This window comes from Eleginops maclovinus, chromosome 12 (genome assembly GCF_036324505.1).
Source record: "Eleginops maclovinus isolate JMC-PN-2008 ecotype Puerto Natales chromosome 12, JC_Emac_rtc_rv5, whole genome shotgun sequence".
Taxonomy (NCBI): Eukaryota; Metazoa; Chordata; class Actinopteri; order Perciformes; family Eleginopidae; genus Eleginops; species Eleginops maclovinus.
Window position 1 is genome coordinate 18405619 of NC_086360.1, and position 14229 is coordinate 18419847.

Genomic DNA, 14229 nt, shown 5'->3' on the forward strand with positions numbered 1-14229 from the left:
CTAATATACGGCGGCTATGATGAATGTAATGCTAATGATGCAACTTCAGCCTCAAGTAATTCTGGTTGAGCATTTTATTGTTCAGACACGCTTTTAAGGACCTCTGTCTTCCTTAATAATATTCATAAAAAATCAATGCGGTTAAAATGTTCAAGGAGGATTTTAGCACCATAAGGATGAATTAGACATTCAGAAACTCTATTAATTTCAGCAGATCGTGGCGTCATATTTAGATTTAATAGAAAGTTTTTAATGAAGCAGATTGGAAAAGGGATCCTTGCCTCCATTACCAGATGATGGATAACTGAGAAAGGTTAGCACCAACTCATTAACACTCTCTTAAATTACGAAAGTACTTGCCGCTATTTTTTCCTCTCCCCACCTTTCATTTTCCCCTAAATGAGATAAAATAATATTGAGAGGAACAGCGTTGAATCAAGTCCAACCATAATTAAATACACTGATGGGGTTAAAGTGTTCTCTAGTGCTGCTGCTGTTGGAAAATGTTGCTGTGAGTAAAGATCATGCGAGGCACTTCAATCCACACTGCTGTCTGTGGGAGGCTGATGGATAAGTGCAGACTGAGTTTGAAAAGAAATATGGTTAACGCTCCGATACGTCGTTAACCCCTTCAACACACCTACTGTTTTTGTTTTTCTTAGTTTTATTTTATTTGAAACTTTATAATAGGTCTGAAGTTTTCCTAAGCAACAACAAAACACATTCTGTGCTTCTTCTAATCATCAAGCTCCAATTAAAGTCTCTCATTTGCCTAAATATTGCTTAAACTGAACATGAAGATGTACTTGATATGAACAGTTGCATTAAAGATGTTTATTGTATTTGTGAATAGTGGATGTTTACTAAAAAAGTGTCACAAATTGCATTTTATCAGAATTCCTTTGGAATCAAATGTGATGGATTATAAGATTACATAACATTGTTCAACGTATCAGTGATATCTATGACATGGTAAAACTGACAAAAAAAAAACTAAAAACACTCAAATTAGATAAATAAAGAGAATCATCAAAGTCACTTTCAAAGTAGCTTTTACTCAAACATGTTATTGACAATTCTGATTTCATGGTTCAACTCCTAAGTAGTTTAACCATGTAGCTCATGGTGCAGTCTTTAGCATCCTGCCCTGCTAACTAGAACAGAACCAAACTGTGATAGGACATAAAATAATACCACACAAATAAGCATTATGATTCTTTTTCCTTTTAGTACCAGTACCTGTAGTACCTGGATGCAAAGAGCGATAGAACAGCACCAGAAATTATCATGAATGTGACCCTGAATTTCCCTGATTTCTGACTATTTTTTCATTTCAGACATATTGCTGTAATATCTTAAAACACAACAATGGCATAGCAATAGATGTATCACACAAACAGTACAGAATAAAAAAAAAATCCCAAAAGCATTACGCAGATTTTGGAAAATAAACTCTTTCAAATGATCTTTTATATTAAAGGACAACACATTGCTGCGTTTTGAGTCAGCAAATAGAGTGATCTGCTCCAAATGTAATATAACACCTTGTAAAAAATACGATCCTTCTAAGTTTTGCAATTGTAAATGTACTAAAAAAATGCGTAACATAAATTCTAACCTGTCAGATTTATTCTCATGGCAGGCTAAGAACTACATATACAGAAAAAGGAGCTAACAGAGCATCAGATAAAAATAGAGGTCATAAGGTATTCTTCATTTCGCTGAGTGCTACAGAATTGGAACCACTTGGGATGTTGGTATATAGGACACCCGCTGCTAAAACACCGGCATGCAGCACCATGATTACGACTTGATCCTTCCTCCGCTGAAAGCTCACGCTGGCGGAAATCAAGTACCCCGAGGCTTACAGCTCGCAGCCCAAGGCCTAAAAGGTAATAGCATGAAATATAGATACGGAGGTGACAGATGTTTACAGTGCGTCGCGAGATGGCATTGAGACACAACACAGTGGCACCCTCCATTGGAGAGGAACCTGATGAGTGGTATATAGTAAAGAGATGGAGTGATATAGGAGGCGCCCCGGCAGTGTTTGCAGGCAGATCATTAGGGCCCCTCTTTAACTCAACCCCCAGTGACAATCTATTGCTCTCCTTCCCTGTCAGCGAATCATTATGGTCTGATCATTAGTGACATCGCCACATGCCCATCACTCAGGCTAGTGCCATATTGGCAGATGAACAGCCTCTGCCCCAGGCCCTCTAATCTGCAGACTTCAGACAGGGAGGATGAAGGAATGTCTGCAGAGCATCAAAAAGACTGGACCATCATATCAAATGTGGGCCTCTCAGCATCAGTGGGGATAAAATACATGTGTAATATTAACAGTCCAAATAACGATCACATAATTATTGTCTTTATCGTTTGTGTTTCATGTGGTTTTATGTTATTTTTTGTGCTTCAAAAAAAATATTTTCTGGGATTTCTGATGGTGTGGCTGCCTCCATACTGGTGTCTTGTGATGGAAGTACTCTTAATTAAAAAATACCAAATCTTACAAAAGGTCTATATTCAAAACCTTATTTTAGTGAAAGTACAAAAGTATTGACATCCAAAAGTAAATGTACTCTGTTTGTGTAACAGCTCATATCAGAATAATGTATATCAAGTTGCTGATTGGGACTATTGATGCATTTACGTGTTTATCACATTGGGTAAGGTGGAGCAGATTTGAATTACTTTATAAACAGCTGCTGGAGATTGTAGTCTATAATATATGACAATGTTTATTTACATTTTGTTTATTAGATAATAATATATAAAGTAACCAGCAAACAAAACGCTCAAATAAATGCAGTGCAGAAAAAAGGACAATATTGGAATATATTATAGTGGAGTTGAAGCACAACATTTAAATACTCACATCTGAATTTAAAAACACCAATGAGCCAAAACACATGTTAATGAGGCAACATCAAAAACTAAATGCAGCACTTTTGGTAAACGTTGTGCATGTCTCTATAAGTTGGTGAAGATGATTCTTCATTTGCATTTGTTTTTATATTTAAGTTTTTTAATGTGCAGCGCGTTTCTCCTATAAGTCCTAGTTGTTTTGGACCAAATGTTAAGCATTTTCAGGCCTAACCTACGGTCGTCCACCATAGGTGAGGGATGGCATCTTTCCAGTCATTAAATTTCACTGACAGCTGGAACTTTATGATTCATGTTTTTTTGATTCTAGCAGAGATGCAAAAGTGTCCACAGACACCAAATATTTCAAATCTTAAAAAAAATATTCAGACCTCTGATAATATTTCCAATGGATGAGATGGTGCAACCATTAAACACATGAAGTCTGTTTTCACTCAGGGTAAACATCATACAGCTTCAGTGAGGAAATTCATATGTATTGATGTTGAATGTTGTGGAATAAAATGCTTTTCGAATGGTTTGAATCAATCTTAACAACTTTTCTATTTATCTCTTAGGTCTGCATTAGTTTGAGTAACACACTTTCAAAAAGATTTAATACCTACTCTCCTAATCTAATCATTCAATTTCAACATCAATACGGCAGAAACGTAAAGAAAAGCAAAGTAAGCAGCTTGATTACTTTTGAAAACTGTTGATTTTTAAACAAATTGTCTTCTTTCATGGGGTGGTACAATTCAGCCAAGATTGATTGAATATGTTTGAAGTATTTTTCTGCTACTTTTACTTCTACTCGTCTACATTACAGAGGGAAATATTGTACTTTCACTCCAATACAGCTATTTGTCAAATAAATAACATTTGTTTTTAAATATATGTTTATTATCAATGTTCTCAGCACTATTCAACATTTGCTCCTACTGTAAGTGACAAATAAAACACTTGTAGATTTATTTTCCAAAGATAAATCTGAATAATATAATATTGTCTATTAATAATTTTATTACACTGTATTAGATAGATAGATAGAAGATAGAATCGGAGGAGGAAACCCTCTTTATTAGTCACATACATGCACACAGCAGAGCACACACAGTGAAATTTGTCCTCTGCATTTAACCCATCCTAGCTGCTAGGAGCAGTGGGCAGCTATTGTGCAGCGCCCGGGGAGCAATGGGGAGGGGGGATTGGAGGTGTCCGGTGCCTTGCTCAAGGGTACCACAGCAGGGCCTAGGAGGTGAACTGGGACCTCTCCAAGTAGCAGTCCACTTTCCATATTTTTCAAGTCTGTTTGGGGACTTGAACCGGCGACCCTACGATTCCCAATCCAAGGCCCTACTGACTGAGCCACTGCTGGACATTATTAGTATTAACACCCATGTTACACTATTATTACAACTGTAATTCACCCTTATTGTACTGTTATGACACACACGCTACTCTGTTATTACACTGTTCTTACACTGTTCTTAAACCCATTTTACACATGGACAGAGCCTGTCAAATGACTGTATGCCCCAGGATAAAGAAACCATGTAAGTGTTAAGTAGCATTTTGAACTCAGCACTTGTACTTGTGACGGAGTATGCTTGGATTGTGGTTTTACTACTTTTACTGAAGTAGAACACCTGAGTGCTTTTGACAAGACTGAGTTTATGACACACTTAAATGATGATGAACCCTCACACCAATGCAAACACGTTCATAAGAACAACCCATTAATATGTTTATCATGCAACTTTTGATGCAATTATTTCAAGTTTTTCACACTACATTTTAAAATATATTTAATCAAAACAGTGGTGCATAAATGGTTGGTTACACCATTGTTTTCTAAGGTCTCACACATAAACATTATTCCCACATTGCATATTCTGTATTTCACATTTATTAATTGTGTTTATCTTTGATTGCTTCTTTTTTCTTATCTCATTCACAATTACAGTTACATCGTAAAGAAACAAATCATGCATCCCACTTCAACATGTGTACTAATAACAACACCAAAAAATTCATTAGTTTTGAACATATTATGCATGTTATGATTGATTTCATGTAGAGGAGCAGCAGAGATGCTCTCAGCTCTGTGCTGTATGTTTTGAAGGTGATGATGCAACGAAAACAGAAATGCATGGCCTCTGCTCTGTGACCTGTAAATAATTGATAAATCAATTTTCTTGACTACAACACCAAATAATGAAGCAATGCAATTCTTATCAATTACATTTTCATCTTAATTGTTGACTTCACTTAGCACAAAGCAGCACTGCGAAACACCAAGCCATTTTTCAATTAAAAGGTCCAGATGTTTTCGGAGGCTTCAGTAGACACAGGCAGTTGTGAAGAATGCTTTATCTGCATTGTAATAATCACTAGAACATCAGCTCCAGGCTGCATTTACATACTCATGTTTTATTCCAACCATCTTTCTAATGCACCGCTTAATTATACTGAGCGCAGACAATGTCAGACCCCCATAGCCCCAAATTTATTATTGCACTGTGTGAAGCAGGAGCCATCAAACCTAGTGCCCCTCATCCCAATATACCACCCTCACCACTGCTCTCAAACTGTTAAATACACATCAGCTCTGAGCACATATCCAAATGTCAGACATTATGATCACACTTAATTCTCATTTCCCTCCGTCAGATAAGAGTAGGATGTTTACACAAACTATTCACATATATATTACACATTGAAACAACAGCAACAGTTGATCTGTGCATATTATACTATGTAAAAATGTCAGAATTTGTGTCATAATATACCTGCAGAATCCCAATATTTTATTATCTTTAGTCAGTTTTGACCCAAACATGCAATGTATTTACAAACCTAATTATATATAATGCATGATGCACAATGCAACACTTTCTCTGTCTAATGGCTAACTGCATGCTTATTAATGTCCATACAGTGTCTAAATAATTGCTATTGAGACTTTTCTTTTCTTAACTGCACACATTTTTCACAAGAAAGATTACATTGTAGTGAGATTCATAATATAAATTGGATTCAAGATGAATAATCATGAGGTGTAATTACTTTTAAATGCCAAATAGCGGTCTTTTATAGAGCATCTCTTCCTCAATCCTATTTTTTTTCAATCATTACGATGTAGCCTTCATTCATGAACCATGCAGTGTCATATTAAAAATGTCCGAAAGTAAAAACAAGTATTATTAGATATATGTAATTCAAAAAGTATCAAAAGTATTCATAATGTTGAAAGATCACTCTGTGAATGATTTAAGAATTGATGCTGTCACATTTAAGTTACATTGTAAAGAGGCAGTTATCAGGCTTTACCACATGCATACTCATTTATTTAATCTTGGGTAGTTTAATCTATAATGATTAAATCATAATTTAAATATGTTTCCTATGTTAATCAGCAAAGTTACTCGCTCGAAAATAAATGTAGTGGGGCAACTTAGATCTATTAAATTGTGAGTGCAGGGCATTTTAGTGCTTTTTTGTTATTATTTTAAGCGTTTCTTTAATAAGCATTCTTTCCTTTTGTGGTTGGTCAATATGGGAACATCAAGGCGTGATTTTACCTTCACTTACCTTTACTAACTAAAAATAAAATAAACCTCTCTTCAAAGTAGTCATTGCAACTCATGTAAAAGGTTGATCTGTGGTTTGGTTCTCATACAGGACGGCTTCTCATATGTTAGGATAAAACAGACATCCTAAGTGCACAGTACATTAAAAAAAAAAACAGTTCTTATGGCAATACAAGCCGACATCTCCTGTTTGGTAAGGTCACATCTTCCGTTACAGTGAGCAGAGAGTCGATTCCCCTCGATACACACACACACACACACACACACACACACACACACACACACACACACACACACACACACACACACACACACACACACACACACACACACACACACACACACACACACACACACACACACACAAACCATACACTCAACGACTCAGCCCTGCTACACACCAATCCTTCTGAGAACAACCAAGCATGGAAGAAATATTCCTATTTAGACGAGGGCTCTGCAAGGGGCATAGTATGGCATAACAGAAGAAGAATACGATACACTGTGGCATGCATTGAGAGTGACTCCAATACAGTCCCCTTTTACAGAAGGCAATCAAATCTGGCAGTCATGTGTAAAGATACTTATCTGCCTGGAGAGGACTTCAACACCATATTTCTGGGAAAAATGGAAATCAATGCTGACAGCAGCTTGTCAGTGTTATATATTCAGAACATCTGATCTCAATAGAGAAACTTCTTTGAGAAAAAGGGTGAATAACGAAGAGATATTTCCGTAGTGAAAGGTCAATCCTCCATTGTGAATACAGTTAAAACACAGAGCAGGAGCTGTAAGTATTCTACAGATGATGATAAATATTTCAACAAAACCCACTGATCTTCAAGCAAGCTTTTCACACACTTTTCATCCAGGTTGCTACATGTTTTTGTTTGAAATCTGGCACATTACACGGCTCCACAAATGAGATTTAGCATATTCCTGAATTCATGAAGAAATACCTTTCTTCTGATGAGTTTTTTAAAGATATGTTGCTGTACAAAAGTCCCTTGACATATCTATAAATTTAGTGTCAAAAGTAACTACAGTGGGGACTCATGAAATATCACAATTCTCCAGTAAAAAGAGATGTTGGCATGGACAAAGGCACTTTATGAGCTGGTATTCCTGCAAATGTGGAATTATCGCCCAACAAGCGAAACGACTTCACAATTCCAGCAAGCAGTGTTAATCAGATTTTCCCACCAGAGCTGTAGTTCATTGTCATTGCTAATGGAGCCTCCTCTGCAGGTTGTTGCTCTTCACTAAATTAGTGTGAAGTCTTATCCCAAAAACATTGACTAATACTGCACTTAATCTTAGAAACTCTCAAGTCCTGTGAAAAATCTCATCTGGAATGACACTGATGCATCGGAGCGTCGCCCCGCACTGCATTCATCATGTTCGTGACAAAATTAATCTTGATAGACTGAAACCAAATTACACCTGAGTTCACACCCATTGCTCACCACAACTGCTGAATAAATATTTATTGATGATATGTGTAATTTCTTCTGCATGTGAAGTTGTTTTAGAAAATAAAGATGAAATAAGAAGCAAAATGCAGAATATTTTTGCTTGTGAAGAAGACGCTCCAAGGAAAAATGCAAAAAAGAGCCAAGGGCAATTCCTCAAGGTGGACAACTTCAAAGACTATACTGAAGGCAAGTTAAACTGGAACAATTAAAAACTCAAACTCTGCACTGTGCTTTGACCATACTGGAAGTTGAGCTTGTGAATTATTTAAATATGAACTGGGATCTTAAGAGAGTCTTTTATGTCTTTTATCTCTAGCATTTAATGCTGCATTGTGGTAAAAGAAAAACAAATGTGTTTGTTCTGACCGCTCGTGAATTAACCCAATAACAGAAACAAATCAACAAAATGATGACTGTTTGTCTCTGCATAGAGCCACTAACTAACATCTTCAAACATCTGCACATGGCAAATCTTGAGAATATTTCCAATAAAACGCTTCTACAAACACAACCCTTATATTTGCAGGCTACTCCTACAAACAAATTTTATATAATTTTAAAGGATTATAAACCAACATCGCTCCTCTTTAATTAGTTTTGTAAGCTGTGCAAATTGTGTCTCTCTCCTCTCTGCAAGACTGTGGTGAAAAACAGCCATCTTTAGCCCTGCCAACCAAAAACAGACAAGCATGGCTCCCGTTATTTATCTTCCAAATGAACCCATTTTTCACTACTAATTAAAACATGTTGAGATGAGGAGGAACATGGAGGAAGGAAAGCATTTGTTTGAGAACTGCACAGTCACTCATTTAGACACGTATGTTTGGCTTCAGTTTAAAGAAAGCAAAGTGATGTACGAACACATAGCAAGTTGTTGTCACTAATAGCGAGAGGGACTCGTTTGTATTGTTGCGGTGATGACGAAACCCCAAAAGGATTGACAGGCCTTAAAAATATTTGGAGGTTGGCCAACCTTTTTTAGGCGCCATGTTTTGAAATAGATCATCCCATCACCTCTTTAATGCACCTTAATCTATTAGGAACACAGCAAACCAACAAGAATATTTTCAGATGCTGGCGGTTTGTGTCTTTGTGTTGGAGATTAATTGGATAAAAAGATGGGTTTTCACAAATCATCCCTTTAATTAGTCTGCGAGCGCCAGAGTGACAACGCTGCCTCCGTCTGAAAACACAGAGACAGGGCTCGAGGTACCAGCCAGAGCTCCAGCAGGGGCTGGGGGCCGTTAGGGGACTTTGGAGGGGGGGTATTGGGTAGCTGTGCTGGGTTGGGGGGGGCCCACGTCGCCCCCGGCTGCCAGTGCTGCACACCCAGGTGCTGTTGTCAGCTGGAGTCTTGCTCCAGCTGCTCGCCAAAGATTGATTTAATTATTTCCATTCCCTCTGTCCCTGCATTTCTTTAATTCTTTGTCTTCTCTACCTTGTTGCCTTTTGGCTCCTCTTTCAGTCTTGACTCCATGATAACATGAATACTTAAAGGTCCATTGTTGTCAAAACAATGCATTATATATATTCAAATCTGTGCATCTGATTTCATGCAAATGTAAAGCTTCCCTCACTCTGTTGTTCTTCACATTTCAAAGCATCACACAGAACATTTTAAATTAAAAAACACTTGATAACTCCCATTTTTGAGGCCACATTTTGACTCTCGTAACACTTAATCTACTTCTTTTCATTCGCTTCATTTTCACACATAATGAGACAGATTCATTTTATAATTACGGTGTACTGTATTGTTACAGTCCATAAGTGCTGAAGGAGATTTCGGCTGCGCTCGCTGAGTTTGAGGTCGTAGGACTTGTGTTATCAATTCTCAATGATTTAAATTAGTAAAGTTTTTTTTCCCTTATCTGATCTTTTAAAGGGCAATGAAAAGGCCCATCTTTTCAGTGAAACCCGTCCTCAATCACTGTTAATGTTAACTCCATGTACACATAAGAGGGCTGATAAAGAATCATTAGTCTCGTTAATGGAATCACAGGTCCAATCCCTCTATCCTTTACTATTGAAAAGCGCTCCTCATTTCAAAGTTGTTCTGCTTTATTAAAGCTCATTACCATTTCTCTTTTAATAAGCACTCTTTAAAGTCATTACCTGCAGTGGAGTTAAAGGCTCAGCTATTAAAAGGTTACTTTAATGTGAATAATGGCCTCCCGATATACTCAAGTTAATTACTATTGGATCCTGGATCTAGTTTAATCTAATGGTTAAACCTTAATGAAAGATATGTCACAGCACAATGAAATGGCAAAAAATTGTTCCCGATCAACAGAAGTGTTTGTGCTATCTCACCTCTCACACAGACACACAGACACACAGACACACAGACACACACACACACACACACACACACACACACAGACACACACACACACACACACACACACACACACACACACACACACACACACACACACACACACACACACACACACACACACACACACACACACACACACACACACACAACCAATACTGCTCCATTTTCAGATCGTTGCATGCTTCCCAATATTGACCTTCGACGTGCACTATTTTTCTGAACATCCATTGACACATGGTAAACATGGTTAAATGAAACTGAAGTCTTATCAATGCTGTCTTCATCAATCCTTTTCCTTACTACTACTAACCTCTATTTCCTTCTATCTTTAGGCAAATAGGTTTATATTAATCATCTAAAAATAAATCTAATGTGGCAAATGTTGTGTTCAAAGGCACAATGTGAGTTACTTTCTGTTTTTATACCATCCCAAACGTTTTTTTCGCCAGGGCTAACAATCCAGTGTGTATCTATTTTATTATGACATTTATATATTAAACATTTGACACAGCAAATGCATGTTTTAAACATAAACATAATGCTGCTTAAATAACTTTTGATTTGACATTATAAGGAAAGGTTTTTAATAAATGTATCGAGTTACAAGATGTTGTTTTTCTTAATGAATAAACCTTATTTTTCTCAGCCTCTGCTCGAAGTATACTGTTTATTTAAAAGTTCCTGTACAATACGAACTTTGGCCAAACAAAGCAGTAATTGTCGTTTTATTGTGATGAAAATGTAGTGGTTTAGGTTATATATTCTGTTAACATATTTTTTTTTCCTAATGTGAACCAAAGTGTTTTTGTCCAGCTTTTTAAGCCTGACATCCCCCACCTCCCCCTGACCTCCATACAATAATATATTTTGCTCACAGAACAAAAAATCTCCCCTCTGAATTAAATACTGGCAGCAATTATTTTTCCTTCAAATGTTACTGGGAACCAATTTAGTAATATATACATATACGTAATATCTAGGGGGACGAGGTTGCATTCAAGGCAACTAATTAGTGCAGAATGAAAGGCCTGTTAAGCACACCAAATATGTGTGTATATTTGCAACAAAAACAGTCAAAACCCGTAGGATATACATCAAATTATTCACCTTTCAGAATTCACTATACACCTCGCTCTTTAATATGACACTGTTGAACTCTGTGTTATCTTCCGCTTTGAGGGCAGTCAGTCAGATGATGAAAGCTGACCTCTTTGTTTCAAAGAGTTTTAATTCACAAGTGAAAGGCCTAATTGCAGTGAACTGAACAGAAGGCCAGTGGTAAAGGCTCCTGAGAAGCATTAACCTTGGGATCTTAGTGCCGAACATTTTTACAGAGAAATCAGCACTGCTACTCGGAGATAAAATTGAGATAAAGTGGGGAAGACATTTCTCCAAACAGATTACGTCAGGTGCTGCTGGTGTAAATCCACAACATATCAAACAGTGCTGTAAAACAAAACATGAAAGCCTTTTTCTGTAGAACACTCACACTTTCCACATACCTTCATGGCGACTGACATACAAAATTGCTTTTATTAATTTCAAGATGCTCTTGCTGACACACTGAAAATCTCTCAAATCAGCAAAAAAGAAAATCTGATTCGCATATTCTCACAAGAAAAATAATTACAAGTACGATGATATCACCAGTTAACAAATGACTTGTAGTCCTAATTGCTAAAAAGCGGATTCCCTAAAGATAGAGAAGAGAAACGCATCACTCTTAAGCTCCATCTTTTATTTTTTTCTGAAGTGAAATATGTATCGTATTCATGCTGAGAATTAATGTGTACCAAATGCATCACATTAGCATTTTCCAGTGATACGTTTTCCTCTCTCTTAAGGTCATGTGGCTTTAACGGGAGTCTTAAGTAAGACTCATGTGCATGTGTATGACCCGTTTCATAAATCCCATCGCCTCCTCAGTGAAATAGTGGATACTAAATGTCACAATCCAGTGGGTCATCTAATCCCCTTTCCTCAACAAACTGAATTAAAACAATGATAAGGAATAAGCAGCGATTGTGTTGGAGGGCTTCACCGTGTTAAGATACTCTGATAACAACAAGCATTTTCCATCATGTCAACAACAAGCGGCACATTCATGAATAGGTTTGTTGAGATGTGCTGGACAGATGTTGTTTTAGTCATTGGTTTCAATGCTTGACAGATTATTTGCAGAACTTCAATGTATCTTTGAAGCCCAGGGGTCGCTCACTGCCATCCAAACAGAAATGGCACTGTCAGAGAAAGGATGGACAAGCTACTTGCAGCAAAGAACGGCATGATGAAAAGACACAACATTGTTCCTTGATCAAGAGCTTGAGGCTTCTATTGAGCATTGGCTTTTAAGATCAAATATTTCAACTGAAAATTGGCTGCAGCACAGGCTGCATGGTGGTGTGCTTCATAAATATTGTACTGTATGTTTCACATGAATGCCTGGCTAACAAGACGAATGGGACACATACAGACATGTTCACCTTGAGGTGTTTGAAGAAAGCTGACAATAAAAAGTGTTATCATGTGACTTCATAGGAGCTAAAAATAAAGAATGCTTTCAGCATTTATTAAAAGGCTCCTGATTACACAAACCAGACTGACTGCTGAGATGCACCTGATCTTTCTCTTGATTTCTTTTTGTCTTTATTTTTCTTGTCTTTGAGCTCTCCATCCAGGACACTTAAGAGAAAAAAAAGACAGCTATTGGTGAGTACGGTCACATTCACACTACTGCTTGTCAGCAGTCCAACATTAATGAACTCACCGTTGAGTTGTTAGGGTACAATAGGATTTTTTTTTTTTTAACTGCCTCATTTAATAGGAAATAAAGGATGACAAATGTTTGGAAAGGAGCAAAACAACTGTCTTCACTATTGCCTGACATGTGTGTCAGTATGTCAAAATTAGGAAGTAAACCTCATTACTTTAAAAGGATATTCAAAACAAGAGTTCCTTCTTAAGAATCTATAACACATTGTAAAAAACTATTTATTTTATGTTTGCGACTTTTGATGAGGCAGAAATGTGTGGAGTTGGAGTAAAATTCAAAGAAATATTTCTCTGATTTTTAAAACACACTTTTGACGTGTGTCACAAGTTAAAAGATGACAGGCTATGGCTCTAAAACTAGTTGCAAGGCGTAGTGAAGTCATGGTCTGTAATGTCTTTAAAATATGTCATACGGTTAAAAGGATCAGATAACATTATGAATACAAGGATTGAGTACAACTACTAAATGATGTTATGCGGTTGAATTGGCAACATGTTTAAAATGGTTTAAATGCTATTTCATTTTCAGTTGTTTATGTTAGTATGTAAAAATGTTGTGATCTACAAGAAAGTCTTAATCCAGGATCTTGAGATCGATTGCTTCTGTCTGCGCCCACTTTTCGCGGAAGTCGTGGTATTTTTGATTGTTTACCGTAAAGCAGCATCTCTTTCTATACCTTAAGTTCTCCTGAGTAAAAACCCTTCATTTATCAGGTATGTTGTTGGTGTTGAAACAGAGTTAATATGGTTGTAGTCGTTTTGGTAGAGTTTTTGAAGTGTTTGTGTAAACTAGGTCCCTGCTTGTTAGCCCTACACACTGTCAACTCACCTAGCTGTTAAACCACATTTAAAGCTTTTATTGTGTATTCTGTTATCTTGATATCTAATATGTTTAAAGCGTTTAAATGACTTATGTAAAAGTTAACAGATGTTAATGAGAGAAGTATGGATGTAGATTGGTCTTCATATTTTTTTGTGTGTGAACAGATCAATAAACGGTGTGCAATTGTGTAATCCATAAATATAAAACACCTTCAACAATTCCCCCCCAAAAACATTTGTAAACTCACAAGAATGTTTGTTTGCATATATAAAAAAAGGATAGTCAAACAAATTCCACAAATAAAAATAAAATCGGTGAAATGTATGACGCATCTAACACCTCCGATCAGGTATTTTT